We start from the raw sequence: 23,875 nt of genomic DNA, 5'->3' as shown, positions 1-23,875 counted from the left end.
TCTAATTATAATTTGAGGCGTTCTTTTAATTACATTGCAACATTTTCTTTTCCTAGGAAGATGAGTGGTATAGCATCTTTTATCTGTAATTTTCTTTTAATTAAAAATGTAAATAAATCAAACCTCCTTTTTAAAAATATTTACTTTGCACATAAAAAAGAGGATTTGTAAAGTTGGGTTTTATCTAGTTAATCATATTTACTTTCAGCCATAAACACATGATGTATGAATATATAGGAGTAGAGGTCTAAATTTTCCTAAATATTATGAAGCAGGAAAAAAAAGTGCTGCCAGTAATTCTTTCTTTCCAGTGAGAATTCTTCCATCACTTCTGGCAAAATCCTACTAATCCTTCAAAGCCAAGTTCAAATGTCACCTCCTTTGTGTGAAGCCTTCCCTAACTCCCAAAGCCAAATTCAGGGCTAGACAACTGAGCCACAGCCAGAGTTAAATCCATAAGGGGCAGTGAAATATCCCTGGGATTTTACTAAATCCCCGGGGAAAAGAGTCTTTACCAGAGTTCCCACAGAAAGAGAACTGCAAGGAGTTAGAAAGAAACTTGAGCCCCTTGGGGCAGGAGGTAACACAGCCCCTCCCCCAAGTGGCACATATGAGTATCAGGGAATACTGAATTGCCTCCTAATGGTCCATCTCCTTGGCAAGCTTAGGTTCACCTTTGTGGGATGTACAAGTTTAAAGCCAAAATGGGATTCTTGGAAAAAGAGAGGACAGATTGGAACAGGCTAGAGTGTTTCTCCTCTGCCCTAACCCCAGACAGTGATAGACCTCTTATCTAAATTAATGTTAAATAAATATTTATAAACACCTACTGGTCCCATTTTCTTATACTACTCTGACATCAAACCATAGAATATAAACTAGGAAAGGAAGGATGTGAGGACATGATGGGGGTAAAGCACAGTGAATAATAGATGATAATATCAATGACTGGCAGAAACTATGGGGTGGGAGGAATTTTAGACTGGAGAGTGAGCTGGAAAGTGAGGGAGTGATCAGAGAGTGGGAACTTGAATTTGAGGTAACAGAGAGGTTGTGATTATTTGTAATAATGAAGGTTTGGCTATAACAAGGGAGCCAATGGCTGCAGCAGAGTGAAGAAAAAAGTCTCTGGAGCATAGGAGGCCAAGAGAAGCAAGGGGCATGGAAGGGTTGTCCCCAAGAAGAATTAAATCACCAAGAATTATGACAATGTTGGAATCAGTGACAGTGAGCCAGGAACTCAAATGCTCACAGAATTAGAAGGAGTGGCCCAGGGTGCCTTAGATTTCAACAGAAGGTAGGTAGTAATAGTTTGATGGTTTGATGACTTCGGACGCAAAGCTAGGGTTTATAATCAGGAAGAAGGTAGAAGGGCTAGAAGTAGCAATGAGGCACAAGAAAGGCATCTAGCCTGTCTCCACACAACAATGAGAGAGAGAAAACATATCAATCGGAAGGAGAAGCAGTGACTTTAGGGGAAAACCAGGTTTTTCAGCTGGTGAAATGAAGTGATGGGGATTCAGAAGTAAAGAGAATGAATGAGAGGATGAGGATATACAGGATTTTTGCTGATGGCCGATCATGAGTTCCAAGAGTCAGAGAGAAAGTGTTGGTGGTATTGGAGAGAGATGGGTAATGGGGAGATCATGAAAGGAGAAGCACAGAACTCTATGGGCAGTAAAGTGTGGGGCTGTCCTATTGGGCTTCTTGGGGGACTGAAATAAATAGGCTTAAAGGATGAAATTGCATTCATCCTGATGTTCTCAAGACTGATAGTGGTGATGACGCTGTGAGTGCTGTACAAGAAGGGGAGATATGGGTCTGCCAGGATCAGTAGAGTCTAGGGCTTTTCTTCACCCCTGCCACTTTGGAGACCATGACAAGGTGCTCTCAGCCAGAGCACTGGGATCTCTGTGGCATCTTCCTGACAACTGGAGCAGTCAGAGCTTCTGGGATTCTTCTTAATGTTTATTAAAAAAAGGCACCTGGATAATGGGAAAGGAGCCTCTTACCCTGAGTGTTTAGGGCTCTTAACTCCTGCTACGCTATGACTTTTTGTTTCTCTCTTAAAAATGGGGAGCCATTAAATATTTTTGAGAATAAGAGTGATAAAATTCAAGTTGTGTTTTAGGAAAATCCAGTAGCTTTTAATGGTCTCAGAGAACCAATGGGCAATGATGATGGGTAGCCTCTAAGATTTCTCACTAGAAGGAAGATCTTCTGATCGTTGACAGCCTAGATGCTGCCCTGCCTTTTCAAAGGTCTGTCAATGATCAGAAAACATTCCTTCCAGTGCAAAACCTTAGAGGCTCTGGATTTTACTTTATTGAGCAGCCACTGTTTCTTGATAGGAAGCCAAATTAAAAACTACCGGATTCACTGATCTCTCTGCAAGAACATCCTTCCCCAGAAATGTTCTTTCACCCTATTCAAGTCACTGATCATCAGTTACCTTCTCAGCAGGCCTTTCTGGACCAACCCCATTTGAAAGTGCTCCCCCCACTCCCTTCCCCACTTTATATTCCTCCATAACATACTTTATAGCGCTTTCATTTATTGGCACCAGTCCCACCACCCCCATCTCCAAACTAGAAGATAAACTTCATGAGGACAGGGGTGTTTCTTTCTTCTGCCCCTTGTTACATTCCCAGAGTACAATAAGTACTCAATAAATATTTGTTAAATAAATCTGGCTCCATCTCTACTTTTCTTCCCTACGTCTCTCATGTTCCTCCCCACATCAAACGATTCTACCACAGCAGACTAGTCAATGCCTCCTTATTTGCTCTGCTGGTCCATGTTTTCATGCTTTTCCTCAAGGAATTTCCTCCACCTGCAATACCCCTTTTCCACATTCTCCATTTATGGAATTTCTATTCATCTTTCAAAACCCAGTATAAATATTTACAGTATAAAAATTAATATTAATGAAAATAATTAATACTTCCTTAATTTCAGTTATATTTGAAGTCAGTATCCTAATGTCAGTATTAAAATTAGTATTCTGGTATCACCAATCACAATGTATTTTTTCTTCCTCATTGTTCCCACAATACTTGATTTATATGTCTATTTATTATATTTTTATTCTGTTGATTATTACAGCTAGTTGTTCACGGGCCCACTTCTCCAACTAGAATTTATAATCCCCTTGAAATCAAGGATTAATCCCTAATCATGGTTATATTTTCATATAGTTTACCATAATACCTGGCATGTACTAACACAATAAATACTGGATTAGAATGGATTGAATTACTTTTTTTACTTCATTTTGCCTAGAAGCTAGAAAATGCAACAAAATGGGTTCTCTCCTACAGCCTCCATCCAGAAAGGATGCAGCCCTGTCAACACCTTGATTTGGGACTTCTGACTTCCATAAATGTAAGAAAATAAATTTGTGTTGTTTTAGGCTACTACATGTGTGATAATTTGTCATAGCATCAATAGAAAACTTCCCTTGGTAATTTTTTGTGTTTATATCACTTTCTATTTCTAAGTTTGCCTTTAAGCACCACTGGGCTGAGATAAATTCTCCTTCTTATATTTGTTCTTTCTCAGTTGGAGGTACACTCACTTTCAGAAAAGTGGGAGAGTTGAGGGGACGGAGAGGGAGTTTCCCCAAGCAGTAAAAAAAAGAAAAACCACCCTTGAAGCTTTCACAGTTAAACAAAACAAAACCACTTTCCAAAATCAATGACAAGCCTACAAGAGGAAAATAAATGGAACAGATGTGTCTGTACTATGGTAGAAAAGAGGTCCAGATCCCCCAGTTCCCCTGACTCTCTGCTTTTCCTAGTTACCAGTTCAGGCTGGGACGCCAACCCATTTGTCTGCTTATTCTGTCCCTGAAAAAGGGGCTCTTGATAGGGTGGTGTAGAAACTGAGGTCTGGCCAGGAAGCATATACTGGGGTGTGCACATGAGTGTACTATCTGTGCTGCCCATGGGCATGAGATGACAAAGTTCTTGATAGGAATCCAATTCACATGATGTGGTCTACCTAGGTTTACAAGGAACATGCAGGTATGAGTCACTGAACTTGGGACAGTGGTGGAGGGGAGGGATTTGAGAAGGCTATTGGAGGGAAAACCTGAAGTAATTCTTATGCTGATACAGTTTCATAAGACTTCAGTGGTATTACATGCAGGCAAACTCTAAGGGCTTAAGGGCAGAGCTTAGAAGTGGCCAGGGCTACCTCTGAATGGTAGGCTTTGCCCAGCATGAATACACTGCTATGCATTTTTAGCACAGGCTGCGGGGCATCCCTGAGCTATCTGTTCAGGCAACCTCCAAACTGCAGCTCCTCCCACTTATGCTGTCTTGGAAACATCCTGCCCGGAAACCACTGTTCCTGCAGCCATGATGTGCCTCCAACATCTAGGAGTGTCCTCTGGCTACTGTCATCCACCAGGCTCTCTTCTTTATCTCCTTGGAAATGGTCAATCCTCCTTATATAGTTTCTGCCTCTTCTTGGTTTCTCCATGAGTATGGAGCTCATTTCAATATCTGACACTCCCAGTGGAGCCCAGAACGCTAACCCAGTTCAGTTCTAACAATGACAACTTACTATGTGCCAGACACCACATTAGGCATGAGGAAATCAAAGACAAAAGTATGCTCTTTGCTGTTAAGGAACTGACAATTGAATGACATTTCAGCTCTTTCTGGCTCATGCATCCCCTTTCCCACAACTCAGAGGGCAGCGCAACTACAGCTCCTCTCCCCACACCCCTGCATATACACAGTTCACCCTCCCTTGCTTCAGCCTTCCTGAATGGTGCCCATGACTCAACCCATTCAATTAACCTCTGCGGGGTCTAGAAGGCCTCCTCATTGTGTGAACATCCTTTTTTTTTAATAGAAGTTTCTCTACTGGGGGGAGGCAGGCAGTGTGAAATCTTATTTTCCACTTTGCTGTAGTCAGATTTCATTTTTACCCAAGACTTCTGGGTCCAGTGGAGAAAACAGTCACGAGTTCCTTTTTCCAGGAATGCCATACAATTCCCAGGGACAGCAACACAAGAGGTCATCACAAAGTCCCTGGCATTTATTTTTTCAAATTTTGAGTCAAAATATGTATACTACCATTGTCTCTCATCCCAGAAATCAGCATTCCTAAATATTTTTCAGTGACAAAGCTCAGAGCTTACAAGTATATTAAAAGCAAAAACAAGCCTCCCACCAAAGGGGAAAAAAAGCAATTTCTCACCAAACAGGGACACGCTTAGAAAAAAAAGCACTTATATTTTTACCAGAATTGTCAGAGAATAGATTCAAAACCTTTCCAAGAGAGATGGAGGGTTGCTTTATGCCCTGTTTTGGTTTGACATATGCACAAACAAGTACACCTGTGCCTAAGGGTTTTTCTAGACTTCATCTTTTAAAACCCCTGAAGTATTCTTCCTTCAGTTGGCACACTATTTTTGCACATGAAGTGTTTTGGATCAGAAAGGCTGTGATGGAAGCGCTCAGTGGTTGTGTTCTTTTTCTAACTTGGCTCGCTTTAGCTGCCGTTCCTCTCAATTCTCATGAAAACACACATGATTCCGTGATCCTGCCCCCTCTCAGTGGATAGCACCATCCTGCAGGCCTCTCACAGAGACGCCCAGGACTTTCCTACATGAATTGTCTCCCAGCCAGTGGCTGCCTTTCCTACAGCAGCCCAAGCCAGACTTTGTTACAGCCTGTGAATATTTTCCACTCCAACGTGTGATGCCAAAATCATTCCACAAGGCCCGCTCCAAGTTTTCCTGTCAAGATAAGCTTCCAGCCTGATGTATAGTAGATTAGCATAGAGCATTAAGACCACACTCACAATCTTATCAAACTGGCAGCCCAGCTTCCTAAGTTGAACAATAGAATGGATAGATCCTTTAAAACTGAAAGGTAAAATAGATTTTCAGAAAGGATATCAATTTCCACAAGACTGATTTAGTTAAGGATTTAGAGAAATTAGTTAAAACTAGTTTTTAAAAGTGATTATTATTTTATAAGCACAAAAATACAGTAATTTTTATTACATAAATTTATCAAGCAGCAGCAACATTTACAAATTGGCCCTTTGTCCCTTAGATCTTATTTATTTCTAGTGCTTTTTCAGAAGCATTTAGAAAATAGATGTCTGTGTGCCATGGTCCTTTTGTCAGTTTACATTTTTTAGTAATAACCAAAGAGAAAAGTCATGCTGGGTTAGAGCAACCTAGAACAGTACGCTGGCTTTGGCAACAGTGAGAAGGGACCATTCTGGTAAGGGATAAATATCTTCTGTAAAGGCAAACTGTAGATTAACAAATATTTATTTTCTACCTGTAAACAGATGGTTCATTTTTGAATCACCAGTGTCTATAAGGAGTATATTTATTTATTGAATGAATGAGAGAATGAATAAATGAATGAACACCCCTGTTTCTCTAAGGCTGTTAATTTATCTGCTCATCCTTGAGCATATTGATTCTTGAAGACATTCCAGGTCCTTGGATCACAAGTTCTCTATGTTGACTACTCTTAGGAAACCACTTTAGATTTATGTTTGAAAACCTGCAGAGTTTTCTTTCTGCTTACGTTATATTGTTCTGTGGTTAAAAAAAAATCAATAGGCTTTCCTATCTATTTAGGCTTTCCAAAGACAGTCCTGGCAGAATTAGAGATATCAGAATCTACAAGTTCTACGAAAGGAAGCTTTTGAGTTGTTGAGAAAACTAGGAGTGACTCTTCTGGACTCTTGTGTCACCTCCGTCAGGAAGCTTCTTTAGCCTCTAGCTCTCTTCCCCCCATACTTCCACTCCTGCCTTAAATGTCCCTTCCTGAGGCTCCCTGAACTCTTGTGCACAGCCTCACTGTATTTCAGTTGACTCCCTTCCTGGTCTGTGGGCTCAGTGTAGGCAACGACAGGGGATTCTTCTTGGTACCTTCAGTTCCTGGCATAGAAACTGGCACTTAGTGAATGCTCGATCAGGGTTTAAACAAATAAATAAAGGAGTGAACCATGGTATTAAATTTAACTGAAAGAATAGTGTATCTAGAGGCTGGAAAGCATTTGGAATCCTTTAATAGTGGGAAGGTTACTTTCTTCTATTTGGAGAGAAGATCAAAGAGTTACAGCATAAGAAGAGGCCTCCATATGGTTTTTATTGTCATCTTTCTTTTTTCTCCTACTGATTAAAAATAAAAAAAGAGAGAGTCCAAACTAATCTGGGAGACTGGCAGAACTGTGAAAAGGCTGTGAAACCCTATTTTTAGGACCTTCTGGCAATCCTTGTCAACCCAGGCAAAGCTGGCCCAGCGTTCGGGGCCCTCGGTTCCTAAACGCATCAATGGACACCTTGCCTCTTGAAGGCCATGTTTCAGAGGCTCCTCCTCAGAGGCTTCTCTGTCAACCCTGCTCTCCCTTCCTGCTAGTTCCACCTGCCTGGCTCTTAGCAGAGTGCACTGATGCCTCCTTGCTCTGTGGACTTTCCAACGAAAGTTAGTATTACCACTCTGCTGCCTCTTACACTGGATTCTAAGTTGCTGCCAATCTCCTATCCCTGTTACTGAATGCAAGTCTGTGTGGCCGATGCACAGTGGGGCAAAACAAACTGAAACATTGGAGTTTAGAGCAGAGAAAGGTTTATTGCAGGGCCATGCAAGGAGATGGGTGGCTTGTGCCCAAAAAACCACGAACTCCCCAAAGGGTTTCAGCAAAGCATTTTTAAAGGCAAGATGAGGGGGAGGTGTGGTTAGTTGCTGCAAACTTCTTGGTGTAGGAATCCTTTGTTCTTGCAGCTGTCCACATAGGTCAGGTCACAATGTTCCTGTAAACCTCCAGTAAAACAAATGCTATTCTCCGTTCTGCAACTTTTAATCTCTATATGGTTGCCCTCTTAAAGGTCAGAGCCCTGAGAACAGGCCATCCTGTATATTTCAGGCTATAGGCAACATTCTTTTACAAAAGGTGCAGAGCCCGCATGACTAAGCACACGCAACAGAGCACAAAGGTTTAAGTAAAAGGAACAGATCTAATGTGGAGTTAGATTTGTTCTTCCCTATTATACCCTGAGCCATCTTATTTTGTCTGGCTACCTAGTCCTTTTACTTTGTATCCCTTGTGGAGATTTTGACACATATCCTTATCTTGAATGGAATCCATCTCTTCCTTGTCCACAGGTTTTTTTCTACCTGAAGAATCTGGCAGATGTATCTCTTCAAAGCAGAGTAAGTCATCTGACAAAGCTCTCTGCATGGGACAGGCATTGAAGACCATAAAGGCAACAAGTGCAGAATCTAGGGAGACAACCAGGGCAATGGGAAATCCTGAAAACAAGCAGGAAGACTATGCTATAGGGAATTAAAAGCTGAAACAAAGAATTAGTGTCACAGAGGCCAGGAAGCCAAATAGAGACCATGAGAAATAGCTACAGGGTTACAGCAACAAGCCCTTGCTTCTGCATGAATTCTTTGCTCCTGTCAAATAAATCTGTAGTTATGTCCTATTAGTGAGAAGGAAAGCCCAGGAGGAGGACTGTTTGTGGTTCTGAATCAAGACTCTCCACACTTGTGTTCCTGTGCTCTAACCTCTCTGCCTTGATTTCCTCTTCTGTAAAATGGAACTAATAATAGTACCTATACTAGGAAGTTTTTCTGGGCATTAAATGAGATAATGTAAGTAAAGTGATGGCATAGCCATGCTCAGCAGAAGGCTCTCAATAAGTACTAGTTGTCATTATTATCACAGTGAAGACAGTAGTATTTAGTGTGACTAGCATGGGTCATGCTAATAGAAGTTAAGGTTTTAGGATCCCCCCAAAGAAACATTGAAAGAGTCAGAAGAATAGCATTTGCTGATAGGTAGCTCTGAAATGGAAAAATATTAAAAGTTTGGTTATTTTATTTAGAGTTGTTCTTACAGCTTTATTGGGGCGTAATTGGCATGCAATAAACTACATGTTTAAAGTATACAGTTTGATGAGTTTTGACATATGCATACACCCATAGAGCCATCACCACAATCAAGATAATGAACATATCCACCACCCTGAAAAGTTTTCTCCTACCTTTTATAATTGCTTCCTCCCGCTCCTCCCCACCCCACCCGCTAACATCCTTAGGCAACCACTGATCTACCTTCTGTCACTATAGATTAATTTATATTTTTCTAGAATTTATATAAATGGAATCACAGAGTATACTTTTTTCAAATTTTATTTTGGTCTGTCATTTTTGACTCCCTGTGATTATTTTGAAATTAATCTACATTGTTGTTTGTGTCAATAGCTCATTCCTTTTCATTGCTGAGTAATATTCCATTATACAGCATGATTTGTTTATCCATTCCTCTGCTCGTGGACATTTGGGTTGTTTCCACAGTTTGGAGCTATTACAAATAAAGCAACAGTGAACAGCCATGGACAAGTCTCTGTATGGACCTTGACTTTCATTTCTCTTGAGTAAATATCTAGGATGAAAATGGCCAGATCATATGATAAATGTAGGCTTAACTTTTTAAGAAACTGCTGAACTATATTTTCCAAGATGGTTGCACTATTTACAAACTTAATAGTCAAAGGCTTATCTCTTGAATTATTTTTATGAAGGTATGAAACAGCTTTGGTTCTTGTCTCTATCTGGATCTAAGATTGCTAGCTAGGTCCATGGGCCCTAACTGCTGACCTCCCTTGGAAACAACCTAATTGTTTTGTTGCTTTGGCAGAATAAACTTTTTAAAATGCAAACCCATAAAATTAAACGAATCAAATGATAAAAAGCAAGCATCATAACTGCTATTGGGTAAGGCATTTATTTGTTTAACTTCAAACTGTCTCTTTCAAGTTTCAGTAGTGGAGGCCTGGCAGGAACAGTCCAGTATATGCTGCACAAATCAACCTTGTCCTATGGCCTTCCAGCCCATCCCCCCAGGTCCCTGCCACCCTCTCATGATACAGTGCCTAGTTGAGGACCCCATTCCATATTCATATTCTTGATGTTACTTGCAGCCTTCACCTCTGAGGGTGCCATATCCCTATGCCCAAAATCCTATTCACGTAACTGGGATGGGGAAGAATTGTCAAATAAGTCTCAAAACAAATTTAAACTACAAGCACACCGTGTTGTTCAAAATAATTGGTCCCCTCAATTCCAAAAGGTTAGAAATCTCTGTTCTAAGACTCTTGTTTCAAGATGAAAGGTCCCAAATCCAGTGATGTCAACTGGATGTTCTAATAATGGGACCATCAATATTCCTGCATATTTGGCTTCCAGCTGTTAGTGTAAATCACACTCCTTTCCTTCTACATCCCCCTCCCACACCCAAATCCCAGCTCTCTCTCTCTCTTTCTGTCTCATGGTCGTGGGAACTCTGGTTTCCTAACTAAAGGAGGAAAGAGGAGATTTTGTTATGGAGAAGGATCAGGAAAGTTGAAGAGGAAAATGGCAGGTAAAAGCTTATGAATTCGGTTTACGCATCTTTGGTTAGAGGAAAGGCCAGAAGCTATTCAAGAGGGATTTGGTAGAATTTGGAGTATGTCAGCCTTCTCCAGGTCCAGGGCACAAATGTGTTGACTCACTGTGAGGCATGAAAACAATACCTGGGGTACCAGAGGACGGGACACTTGGGAAGTGTTCAGAGGCTGCTCCGTGGGCATGGCCATCGGCCTACATAGCAAGAAAGGGACTTTATCAAGCAACTTTGCAGGCAGTGGATATAGGTTGTGACAACAATAACAGTGATTAAAAAGCATAGCTAACGTTTACTGAGCTCTGCTGTGTCTTAGATATCGTGCTAGATGTCTTACAAAAATTATTTCATTGTACCTGCAAGATAAATGCATGGTCCTGAGTTTCATAGATGAGGAAATAAAAGCATAAGAAGGTTAAGTAACTAGTGAGGCCACAGCTGGCATGTGTTGGAGTCAGAATTAGGCACAGTCAGTCTGCTTCTAGAACCCCTGCTCCCAGGGAAGGGGGTTAGAGTGGGAGGGGATTAGGTGCATGTGGCACTGAAGCTGGCAGGCTGTTGTGTGCTGTGTGAGAACATGTGAGGCCCCCTTTGTAAATTCCCAGGAATAAGTAGGGGGTCCTCTTAAGAAAGAGGAGACTCCTCACTATAGTTACTGAGTCCAGGCTCATACTGCTTGCCGCACAACCTGCCAATAAATTGAGAGACGACGTATTGGGACAAGGAATAGCAACTTTACTTAAAAAGCTAGCAGACCAAGAAGGTGGTGGACTACTGTCCCAAAGAACCACCTTACCTGAGTTAGAATTCGGGCTTCTTTTATACTAAAGGGGGAGGCGGGGTGTGGCTGGTTTTTGCAAACCTCTTGGTGCCGGAATCCTTTGTTCTTGCAGCTGTCCAGTAGGTCTGGTCACAATGTTCCTATAAAACTCCACCAAGACAATTGCCATTTCCTGTTCTGCAACTTTTTATTATACCTTTAAGGTCAAGCCCGGGAGGCAGAGCCTTGAGAATGGGCTATCATGTATATTTCAGGCTGTAGGCAACATTCTTTTACAAAAGGTGCAGAGCCAGCATGCCTAAGCACAGGCAACAGAGCACAAAGGTTAGAGCTAAAAGAATATATGGAGTCAGGTTTGTTCTTCTCTCTTACACTATCACGCAGATGTGGGCTGTCCAGCACAGCTGCCTGGGTACCAGAAAAACCCAGCAAGTGTCAATTCCTGCAGAAAATCTTAACCATAGAACTGTGTCTATTAAGGGTTGCACTTTATGAAACCGTGTTACAATTTTAAAGAGGTTGTTTGTAGTGGAAGTTTCAATCTGGGCAATTATGAATGTTCCAGAAAACAGACACGCAAGTGTGATCATCTTAGGTCAACTAGCAGCAAGAAGGAGCACAGGCTGAAGCAGTTCCTGGAAAGGATGTTCAAGCACAGCTGGCAGAGGAATGCAGCCACCTGAGCACGTCTGAACTGAAGCCAGGGCAGGAGTCGTCAAAAGCTCCTCTCCTGATAGGGATCTCTTTAACCACAGAAGTCACCAGCTCCCAGAGAAATCTGAAGGTTTGGGTGGCTACAGGCAAAGAAGTCTGCCTGTGACCTGGGAGTTTTTCCAGCTTCAAGTCCTGACTTCAGGCTCAGGAGGAAGGAAGCAGTTCAGCTCTGCCGAGACCCAGGAACAGAGCTCTGCTTCTACACCCCTGTGCCTGTCGTCCTGTTCCTGCTCAGCTGGAACGCTCCCCTTTGGAAGCACAAGCAAGCACCTCCTCCCAAAGGCCTTCCCAAGGCCCACTATCTCCCAGCCCATGGCTTTCTGAAGGGCCTGTCACGATGGAGCACATTCATTTGTTTTCAACTCTCTCTCTCCACACTAAGGTGGAAAGTTCTTTAGAGGCTGTAATCCTGTATTATTCACCTCTAGCTCAGCACAGGACACAATGTATTTTTAGAATGAAGGAATGGCAATGAGGAGTTGGTACAAACTGCAACAAAGAAAGCCAAACTTGCTAGAAATCCTAAACTCTTTTCTGATTTTTCTGTATCTTCCCCTGGGCCAGTATTGCTCCTCCCTCACTAGGAAAACTGGTAATAGGAAAACTGGTGATACTATGTGACAGAGGGACACTGTCCTTAGAACATCTCAGCAAGCCCCAGGCCTCAAAGGCACCCAACTGACAGCTCCCATGATGGATGAGATAAGAGAGGCCAGCCAGAGCTGGCAATGCTGGGGCTGATGCAAAGAGAGCAGGGCAAATGGGAAATTTCGGGATGTCCAAACAGAGTTTGTCAATGGAATCCCTACCCCTGTCTAACATGCTGTAAAAGAGGCAAGAGCCCTGTTCAGGCATGACTTAAAATTTGAGATATAAAGATAAGACTCTCCTAAAAATAAAAGTCGGTTCCACAGCTTTGTCACCACCGTTACCCTTTTTTGATGTGTAGACATACCTTCAAGAACAACTTTCTCCATCTCCTTCTTCCAAACAGGGTGAAGGGAGGGCAAGAGAAGAATTGTTTCAGAACATATTTATCCTGGCATCTTTTGATTTTATTCTCTCTGCCTTACCAGTGTCTCCTTTCATAGTACTAAGAGCTGTGTCTTCTGAATCGTTCAATTTCTAGGTCCATTATTACATGGACTCCTGTGCAGCTTCCAGCTTTTAAGAATAATGAATAAAATGTAAAATACAATAAAAAAACTGATGTTAATTATATCTACGTTTTTTTTAAAAAGAGAGTATAGGCCTTCACATGGCTTAATTTTACCTAAAAAAATATTTTGTGTGGGAGTGGGGTTAATTTACCCTATTGATTCCTCTGAGACATTCCTTGAGCTATAAATTGACATTAATTATTTGTAGCCCAGAGAGGTCCTATATTAGGAGAAAATATTTCCATTAAGACTTAATTCACTAGCTCAACACTTTAAAAAGTTGATGCCTGGGTTACTCAGAGGTAGAAACATAGTCTAACCATGGCAGCCTGGGGATGAGTCTGAACTGCCTGCCATAATGCAGACTGCCATTGACTAGGGAGAGAGAAACAAACCAACAAAGATCTCCCTCTTGCCTACACTATTTACAGATAGAATCATTATCATTATCACCATCCAGATAAAAAGAATCTTGGCTGAGCCCCCAAGATCCTCTTCCTCAATAAGAAAGGACTTTGTTCCTTCTCCTCAGACATCTCTTGTGCCCACCCTTCTTGTTTTTATTACTTCCCTACTAGGACAAATATGCTCACAAAAATATTCCCCAATCTGGCTCCTCCATGGGGAATTGACCACAGGTCACAGACCATGGAATGACATACTACATTATCATCCAATCAAACAAAAAAATAATAAACAGGAGGAACTAGCTACGAGGTCTTGAAAGCATAGACCTCATAGCCAGTTCTGCCTTTGAAGTTTCACTTTTTTATTCAATACTGATGTGGTGTTGTTCTTAGCCTGTGACCTGTGTGCCGTCCCCTGCAGATGGTAGAGATCTGAGGACCATTGTTGTGGAGTATGTTCATTAGATATGAAAAAAGAGACTGTGAATGAATGAAACAAAATGTCAACTCCCTTCAGATTCTTTAAGAATAAAAGCAAACAAGCCAGATACTGAATACTGCTAGGTTTTATGTGTGTCAGGGAGCTAAACTAATATCGTCTATTAAATCCATTCTATCAAAGGGGGAAAAAAATAGGAAACGATCTCCAAATTAAGGTGTTTTTTTTTAATAACGTTTGCCAAATCTAGGTGTTTTTGTTGCATCCTTTTTCAATAAAATACCATTTGTACCATGTGTAGAGTATATACCAAAGCCTCCTCATGTGACTTTGAAAGGGATGAAATTCTTCAACAGATGGAGGAAGAATGGATGCCATAGACAGAGATAATCCATATGCTAGAGAATGTTGTGAAATAGCTCACTTCATGGAATGGAAAGGTCAGTTGTTAGGATGAAAATTCAAATTCAGCATGCCCGTCTCCGAGTGCGTGCCTTCCTTCATTTATTCTGTCAAATATTTATAGAGTGCTTGTTACCTGCCGACACTGAAATTGGCCTGCAGATACAGCAGTGAGGAAGAACAGATCCCTACCCTCAGGAAGATGACAGTCCAGTCTGGGTACAACTGCCTACCACACACTTATCACTCACTATCAACTGTGTCACAGGTCAACAAGAAGTCATGTTTATCAAGGATGCATAAGAAAGCCTGACCCTTAATTTTAAGACTTACTGCTATTCTTTCATCAGTTCCTTTCTTAATCCTCCTCTGGACTGGAAGGTCACATCTGCCTCTGTCTGGTGTCCACTGCCCACCTCCCACTCCCACCTGTTCATTTTCCCATGGTGCACCTTGCTTCTCCCCGTCTCCACCAAAAGGAAGAGGTCTGGCTTTTTTGTTCATGCATTTTGGTGAAAAAGAATTGGGAGAATGTGTAGAAAGTGACCGGGGCAGAGGGTGGTCAGGGAAAAGGTGAAGGCGACTTGAACAAAGATAAGTGCCTCACCGCAGAGTTAAAGGATGACCTGGGGGACATATTCGAGAGTGAGGTCAGGAGAGAGAGATGCTCTGGGACACAGGCAGGATGCGACACGTGTGGATGAGAAAATGGAAGGGAGGTTTTAAAAAACCACTCTGGGTTATGACTTAGATTCCTCGTAATGTTATTCAAGAGATGCAAATAATATCTGCAGTCACCTAATGCCTTTCTTCTTTTTGCCATGCCGTGTGAGGGCCAAAGATTTTCAAGTTAACAGTTCTCATTCTCATTTTCCAATTGAAATACCTGAGGCACAGGGAAATGCAGGGATTCAAGGGACTGCATAGCTATTCAGGTAGCAGTTTCAGACTGGAACCTGGATGTCTAAACTCAAGGCTTTGGACCTTTTCTACTCAGAGCAGACTCTGAAGCCAAACTGCTCTCATGGGAATCACAGCCTTGCTACTTACTAACTGTGCCTGGATTTCCCTAATGATAGTGTAACAGAGAAGAACAAACCTGACTCCATACTATTCCTTTAGCTCTAACCTTTGTGCTCTGCTGCCTGTACTTAGTCACTGCTGGCTCTGCACCTTTTGTAAACGAATGTTGCCTAGAGCCTGAAATATACAGGACAGCCCATTCTCAAGGCTCTGACCTTTAAAGGTATAACACGTTTCCATTCACGTAGAGATAAAAAGTTGCAGAACAGAGAATAACATTTGTCTTATTAGAGGTTTATAGGAACATGAGGACCTGACCTACTAGAAGGCTGCAAGAACAAAGAATTCAGGCACCTAGAAGTCTGCAACAACCAAGCAAACCCCCTCTCCTTTTAGTATAAAAGAAGCCTGAATTCTAACTTGGGTAAGAGGGTTTTGGGGGACACTAGTCCATCATCTTCTCTGTCTGCTGGCTTCTGAATAAAGCTGCTATTCCTTGTCCCAACAACTCATCTCTGGATTTATGGGCTTGTCCTGCAGTGAGCAGTACAAGCTTGGACCTGGTAACAATAGTTCCCACCTCAGAGGGTGGTTGTGAAGATAAATTGATTAATATATGAGAAAATTTTGCAATAGTCATAGTAAGCACTGGAGAAATGTAGATAATAACAGCAGTACTAGCATTAATAACAATAATAGTAATAGCAATGGGAGTAGAAATAGTGATGGTAGCAATATTAGTAGAAGTCATTTGCCACAGGTCTTGTATTTTGCTGAAAAAAGTTTACAAACTGGCTTCTGGTTCCTTATACGTGGGAATATTACATGCCACTTAGGCTTACTAGAGATACATTATGATTTTTAAAAATAGTTCATTTCCCTTCCAAAATTACAGGTACAGGTAAACTCCTTAGCCACTGTATCAGAATACAGTCTCAAATGAACAAAGAAAACGGTCTTTTTAAAATTCCATGTTGACAACGGACCATACTCTCACAACAGTAAATAAAACGAAGAGAAAGCTGTTACGCATCCACTTCTTCCCATATGTGGCCCGCAGCTTTAAAGGTTCAAATGATCTCCTTCTTGCCATGGGTGCCACTCACAGGCCCCTGGGGAGTAGGGGGCAGTCTACTCAGTGCTGGCGCATTACATACACACCACCTCTTGTAATCCCCACAATTTCATAGCCTAGGTGTTGCTTATCCCCACTGTAAAGCTGAGGAAATTGGGGCTCAGAAAAGCTTAGTGCCTCCTCTAAGGTCAAAAGCCATATCTGGGTTCTTCTAAGGTCACAAAACTCAAAAGTGGCAGGGGGTTCAAACCCTGACACTCCCGTCAGGCCTCTTTGCAATACACTGCAGTTTCCAGGGCCGCAAGTGTCACCCATATACATCCCAAGGAGCTGAAGGATCTCTGCTTTAACCTATTTCTATTCTTGTTCCAAGACACCTGATGTTTGTCAAAGCTGTTTTTCAGTTACACCTCAAAGGAAACGCAATAGTCAATCTCCCTGAACCGGTTCCAGCCTAACTGCAAAGGCAGCGCCTGTGTAGAGGAAGCCTGGAAGTGCCTGAAGGTTGCCTCTGCCTCATTACCACGCTAACATCTCCACCCAAAGGGGGACCATTTACCTTGCTAGGCACAATGAGCGCTGTGTGCCAGGGAGCCTGAGGAACTGCGCATGTCCCAGCTGGTCTTGGAAATCTTCACCCTTTGCCCCAGTTTCTGATCATGCACCTGCCTCTTACCCCTTAAAAGTCCCCCACTTTTCTCCCTTGGGAGAGAAGGGGTCTTTAGAGCACAAGCTCTCCCTTTCCCATTCCTTGATCAATGAATAAAGTTTCTGCTCTGCTTTGCCAAACCTGGTCTCATTCAACTGGCATGAGCGGCACTGGGCAAGGGAAGGACCCAGTTGGGGTCCACCCGATCCACGAGGGTCAGTAACACGATCATGAGGCAGGGCTGGACTTCTACTAAAGTACAAAGATACTAGTAGCTTTTAAGCCCTACCTATGGAGCTACCCCCAAGTGCTGGTCTCTTTGCTAGCCTTCATCAAGTTGATTTTCGCTCCCAACTTCAGCCCTAAAACATCCCTCCCAGGTTAACATTTTCCTGCAGCCAACCTATTCTTCTACAGCTCTTGCAAGTTATTTGATGAACTAATTTGAGTTTTACACCCTCCTCACTCTCCCATCTGGGTAGCATATGTTCATCCGGCTACTGAACATTTATTGAGCAGTATCATGTGAAAAGATCCTTGCTAGGTATCGACAGTGTAGAGGAAGAATGGATGAAGCAAGTTCTCTATCCTACAGGAACGTATCATCTGGTAAGGAAGCAAAGAGGAGCAGAAATGATCACAGCAGAAAGAACAAAGTGCCGTATACCTCGGGAGCATGACACATATAAAAGCATGTCCACAGTGACTTTTCTGGAGAGAAAGCTTCCCTAACATTTTAGGGCTCAGATTCAGGGCCACCACAGATCACGTCGAAAGCAGGTCAATAAAATGGTAGTAAAAATCTGCAATTATGGAAAAAAGGTAGGACACATACAGAAAATCTACTGAATATGTGCAAGGCACACTGCTATGGGAGCTGCGCTCTTCCCAGAGATAGAGCTTTTACAGGGTATAAAAAGGAAAAAAAAAAAGGTTTTGATATTGATCTAGCAACACTACCATCCAGGAACAGCAGTTTATTTTGTTCCAAAAATCTATAATGCAATCAATTCCTGATTAAGAATTGTTTATTATTCTTTAGAGATGATCTAGCATTTCTACGTCCAAACAAACCAACTAATTTCCACTCATTTAATTTTAAAAAGAGAATGTCGACTCTACGTGTTTAAAGAACAAAGGATGCACAGAGATTAAGCGGAGATGGTGTCTGAACGGGTGTTAGGCTCTTTTGTTATGAAACCATATCGCTCCAGTGCCTCAATCCCATCTTTCTCTTTCAACCCGGCACACTTGAAAAAGTCCGCCCAAATGTGAATTTGGTTTCATGATCATGAAGTATTTTTTTGAGGGCAATTAGGGGAAACTGATGAAGGACATTAGATACAATGATGCCTGTGTAATCACTGATTTATAGATTTCCTCCTCTACCTGCTAATTCATTCCTGCTTATAGTCAGGGTTTTCGAGTTCTTCACTGTTTTTCAGATCCCAATTACTCAATGTAAACAAATGAAGAGGAATTATGGGTATTCAATGTGATTCATTTGAACAGAAGGTAGGCAACATTAGTATCGATGTAGTCCAGGACTTGCAAGCAAAGCACAACTAAATTTAGCAGCCAGTGATATTGATTTGATTAAAAATGGTTTAAGACTTGTAAATGTCACTGGAACTTAGCAAAATGAATATTATTAAATCCTTCTGGTGATGGGGAAAACTAACAAAGGGATTTGCAGCGGTTTCTGTAATTAATTGCTCTGTCATGATTTATATTAACTTACAGTACAACTCCATTAGCTCAGACCTGTCATCTCTGCTCAAGGAACCACCGAGTAATCACTAGCACATTAAAGAATAAATTAGTTTCTGGCTTGGAGCCTAGCTGTAGAATGTTTCATTTGTGTCTGCTGCAGACATATGTACCTAATAAAGTTGGGATGAATGAGTTAAAGTACATATATATCAATGTCAGCGGGTTGTATTTTAGAGACAATACGCTCAGCATTGTTCATTAGGGCTAACGAAGCATGGTCTTTCAGCTGCATCACCTTGTGTTGAGCAAATGCCTTCAGGTAAGCTGAGATGCAAAAGATTTCTTGAAAATAGGTGCGTCTCCAGAGAGATACCCTCTTAGCAGTCTGTGGCCTGTGGTTGTAATAATAGCCTCATGTGGTTTTTGTTAACACTTCATTACCCTAAAGTTGGATAAATGATCCTCCAGCTTCTGCCCTACATGCAAACACAGAGCCAAAGCCTTAGCTACTACTACTTACCATAGATTATGGGGATTTGTAAGGTTCTATCAAATCATCTTTGACTTTGATAGTTGGATGATACCTTAAGCAGTGCTTGATAGAACACTGTTTTACATTTCAAAGAAAGCTCCGATTGCCTTGAGGGTTTGTAAGCTAAAACTTGAACCACTTCCTTTTCATTTCAGGCTCAGGAAAGCTAAATTGGCATTCTCCTGGCCGGAAGGATAACTGACACAGAGTAGAACCTGTGGGGCAATGTCCTATGGAGGCTGTGCACAGGAAAGCTTGTGGCCCCAAGAGTTCACCAAAATCTGCAAGGCTCCAAGGGCAAAGTCATTTCAGCTCAAAATCTTTGGGCACTACCCAGACGTTCATAATTCGTCCTGGATCATTTCTGCAATTTGAATCATCAGATGTCAGTGACTCCTTCACAGATGCTATGCCTGCAGTGCAAGGAGCTTGCTACACAGGGGCTTCTCCTGCCTGGCTGAATAGAGTGACAAATGTCCAAAATGCAGAAAGATTGCAGCCTCAGCCAGCTGGAAAATGCATACATTATTGAGGATAAAATATGAAGAGTGTGAGTCGATTTGTGAAATATGGGAAAGCTTATTTTTGCTCTTTTAATGTGCTAAATGATTAGATTTCATATCTGCAGCGAGTGGGACTGATAGCTTTTCACTTAATTGGAGGAAAACCTGGAAGCACCCCTCCCCCAACAAAAAATTATTCTGTGTTCTACATATTATTGTATATCCCCGACTTCATTGTAAATAATGAACGAAGCAAAAGAAATATTTTCTCCTGAAATAAAACAAATGTTTTTTTTTAAAAGTGGTGTCACTTTGCTGTACACCTGAAACTAACACAACATTGTTAACCAACTGTACTCCAATACAAAATAAAAATTAAATAAATACATAAACACATAAATAAATAAAAATTTTTAAAGTAGTGTCAGGGGAGGAAGAAAAGTAAAGACTTGACGTTAGAAGTGGGAGGGAGAATGATGGGAGGACGGTAACTTAAGTAACGGTTCAAGGGGGTATATAAGTTTTCTGTAAGATAGGAATTATTTCTAAATATTTCTAAATATTGGTTTCAGCTCACTTACAGATAAAGAAACACTCATGAAGCTGTGACATTTTCCAGTTATTCATGTGATGCCCTTACTAAAATTACCCCCTGTACTCAGACAGGATTTTTAAATAAAGTCTGGGAAATAACTTCTCAGCGAAGCAGCCTCGTGTTTATTTTTATGGAATTTTATGATGATTTACCTTTGATTCTAATATATCAACAATTAGATACAAAAATATAGCTCCAACTAGACTTTAAGAATAGAACAGCCAGTATTTAACATTTGTTCAGTACCTAGTGAAACATTTCATCAAAGTAAGAATAAAGTGCAAACGTGGGGGGAGGCAAAAAAGGAAACAAATCACTCAGTTGATTAGTCAAATGGATTCATTTGGCTGATTATTTTTTATGAAATCACCCCCTTATTTTCAAGTCTTTCTTATTTTTGCTCTTACAGCCAAGCAAATGCGTTCAGAGAGAATTCACAGGCTCGACTCGTGTGTGGATGGAATTAAGAGGCGCTACATGTAACACAAAGAGAATCCTTTCCTTAGGCGGTGCTTTGTGATTCCTGCCCTTTTGTTTATGCTTCCCCAAAGGATTTGGAAATATCAAATACAGGTTCCAAATCTGTTAGAACAGTAGATTCCCTATGGACAAAAAAGAAGCACATGCAGATCAAACATTCAGATTTTCTAATCTCTCCTGGATGGGTAACACAGAAGCAACTATATTATCCAAAGAGTTAACAAAAACGTGGGCGATGCAGAAAGCATTGACAATCCCCTTTTTCATATTCTTTTGTTTGAGTCAACTAATCATCTAGATTGAGAAATTAAAATATCATTTTTTTCTTCTTTCTCACATCTGCTGGACAGTTTTTGTGTGCTGGACAACTTCAAACAAATTATATAGCTTTCTCCCTTTTTCTCCCCTCCACTTTGAGCTCTGGCAGAAGTTTCACATGCAGGGTTGAGCCCCAAGTCCTTCAGTAAAGCAAATGTTTCATTTTCAGCAGAGTCCACATATTCCATTCAGACTCGCTTCTTTCACTTCTAGATGTAAAGAGCAGCTGTGTCTGCCGAGTTGCTAAAGAAGATCCTATGTACAAAGTTAACAAAACACAGCTCGGACAATGGATTTGATCTCTACAGCAGGGAAGCCGTACTTTTCAAATTCAGCTCTTTCTGGCTCCAACAAATTACAGGTCCCTGAAAAGATCTGGTGACCCTTTTTAAGTGTGTTTGTTGAACAAGCTCAGAGGTGACCATATGATTTAGTATAGCATGTTAACATTTTGCCAAGCACCAGGGTCCAGGAGAGACCATCTATGGACTCCAGGCTCCCTCAGTTGGTGGCCCTTAGGGGATCCATTAACTCTGCACAAACTCTTTTTTCAACCGCTTTCCACTGATTTAGGGAACTGTTTACCCCTCCACGCCCAGGGTTGGATGCTGATGCTGATATATGGGTACCTTCTCCCTTGCCCCACAAGATACTCTTTTACCTCGACAAAATGGTATTCTTTAAATATCTGTTCGTTTATTTGATGGGACAAGGGAAAACATACATTTATTAGCAAACTTAAATAGCCATGTATTTATATACTTGGGAGACATATTCAAGCACTTAGAAGGTAAATAATAATAGGTAATTCCTATGGAACCTAGCTCAGGTTTTTCCACTGACTTCAGATGATGGGTGCTTGAGGGCTCAGGGTTAGTGGTGAGGTCTATGCAATTTGTGTATGTCTCTTGCAAAAGATATGCAACAAAGTTAGGTCAAAGTTACAAAAAGGTACTTATTAACTCTCACTTGAGTATGTAGCAGAAACAGTACTGTTACCAAATGCAAGTTCCTGTGCCTGACACGTGGTGAGGCCAAACAAACCTAAACATTGGAATTTGGAGTAGAGAAAGGTTCACTCAAGAGCTATGCATGGAGACGGGTGGCTCATGCCCCCCAAACGCCAAACTTCCCAAAGAGCTTTAGCAAAGCATCTTTAAAGGCAAGGTGAGGGAGAGCTGTGGTTAGGTTTTGCAGACTTTTTGGTATAGGAATCCTTTGTTCTTGCAGCTGTCCACATAGGTCAGGTCACAATGTTCCTGTAAACTTCCAATAAAACAAATGTTATTCTCTGTTCTGCAACTTTTAATCTCTATATGAATGGACTTTTAAAGGTCAGAGCCCTGAGGATAGGCTATCCTGTATATTTCAGGCTCTAGGCAACATTCTTTTACAAAAGGTGCAGAGCCCGCATGACTAAGCACAGGCAGCAGAGCACAAAGTTTAAAGTAAAAAAAAAAAAAAAAAAGGACCTAATATGGAGTCAGATTTGTTCTTCCCTATTATGGTACTAATTTATATATATATTTTCCAATTAGGTTATGTACGTGGGAACACAAGTAGAAGGTTATGTACGTGGGAACCCAAGTAGAAGGATGTTCTGTGTCTGATTTAGTGCACTGATTTTACTGCCTCTTAAATATTGGCACCCTGGCCAGCTGATTGGGTAACCCAATCCTTAAACTGGCTCTGCCTTTCTGTGTTCAATTTTAACAAAAGTTGATCGTCTTCTTGTGAGTTGGACCTTTCCCTACTAGAAAAGGAGGCACATTCCTCCCTCTTGAAGAAATAATTCCTACTGTTATTTCCATATCTCACTACTAATTGATATACGTTTTAAAATCTTTTTGTGAACCCACAAAAGATTGAATTCTGCCTTCTCTATTCTCCCTCTGTAGTCAGCTCAGGCTATGGAACTTTACCTAAGAACCCCCTGGGCATGAAATAAAGAATTCATTAAAGTGATAATTCAATTAAGACTAAATTTGAATATTGTGACAAGCAAAAGTCCCACTTCTACCTTCAACATCTCCATATTTGCTCACATTCCTACATTTTCTACAAATTCATGTTTGCGTGTATAAGTGCTGGCTAAGATGAGTGCCCTAAAAGAGGTACCTAGTTGGCATCAAAACTGCCTCACGTGGTACAATGTCAGGGAAAACGTTTGCTGTCTTTTAAGGTTAAAAAACAAAAACAAAAAAAAACCCTATTCACGAAGCTTCTTTATGCCCTGCACAATGGAAAATTAATGCCCTCTGTCTGGAGTTAATAGTAATTTGATGGCATTTAAACTCAGAAAATGTCAAACCAAACAGAATCTGTTTCAAAATACAGATTCATGAAGATGGCTAATAAATTTACTTATATAACGACAGAATAAAAGTCAGAAGAGACTTTGAAGTGTCTAACTAATTAGTAATACAGAGAGCTTGACATGAATCAAAGAGAAAAAGTGGAAAAGCAGAACGTTCTTATTTAATAAGTCTATTAGGGCTCTCTCTCTCACTGTCTCTTTGCTCCATGAAGAACTTATATAGAGAAAATATAAAAGATCTGCTATTTGGATCCATTTAAACAAGGCGTTTTAAAAAGTCATGAGCTTACGCAAGAGGGAAGAGATATGGGGATGTGTGTATGTGTATAACTA

This window comes from Delphinus delphis, chromosome 11 (assembly GCF_949987515.2).
Source record: "Delphinus delphis chromosome 11, mDelDel1.2, whole genome shotgun sequence".
In the NCBI taxonomy this organism is placed as follows: Eukaryota; Metazoa; Chordata; class Mammalia; order Artiodactyla; family Delphinidae; genus Delphinus; species Delphinus delphis.
The sequence above is the reverse complement of the archived record's forward strand: the minus strand, read 5'-3'. Positions refer to the sequence as shown.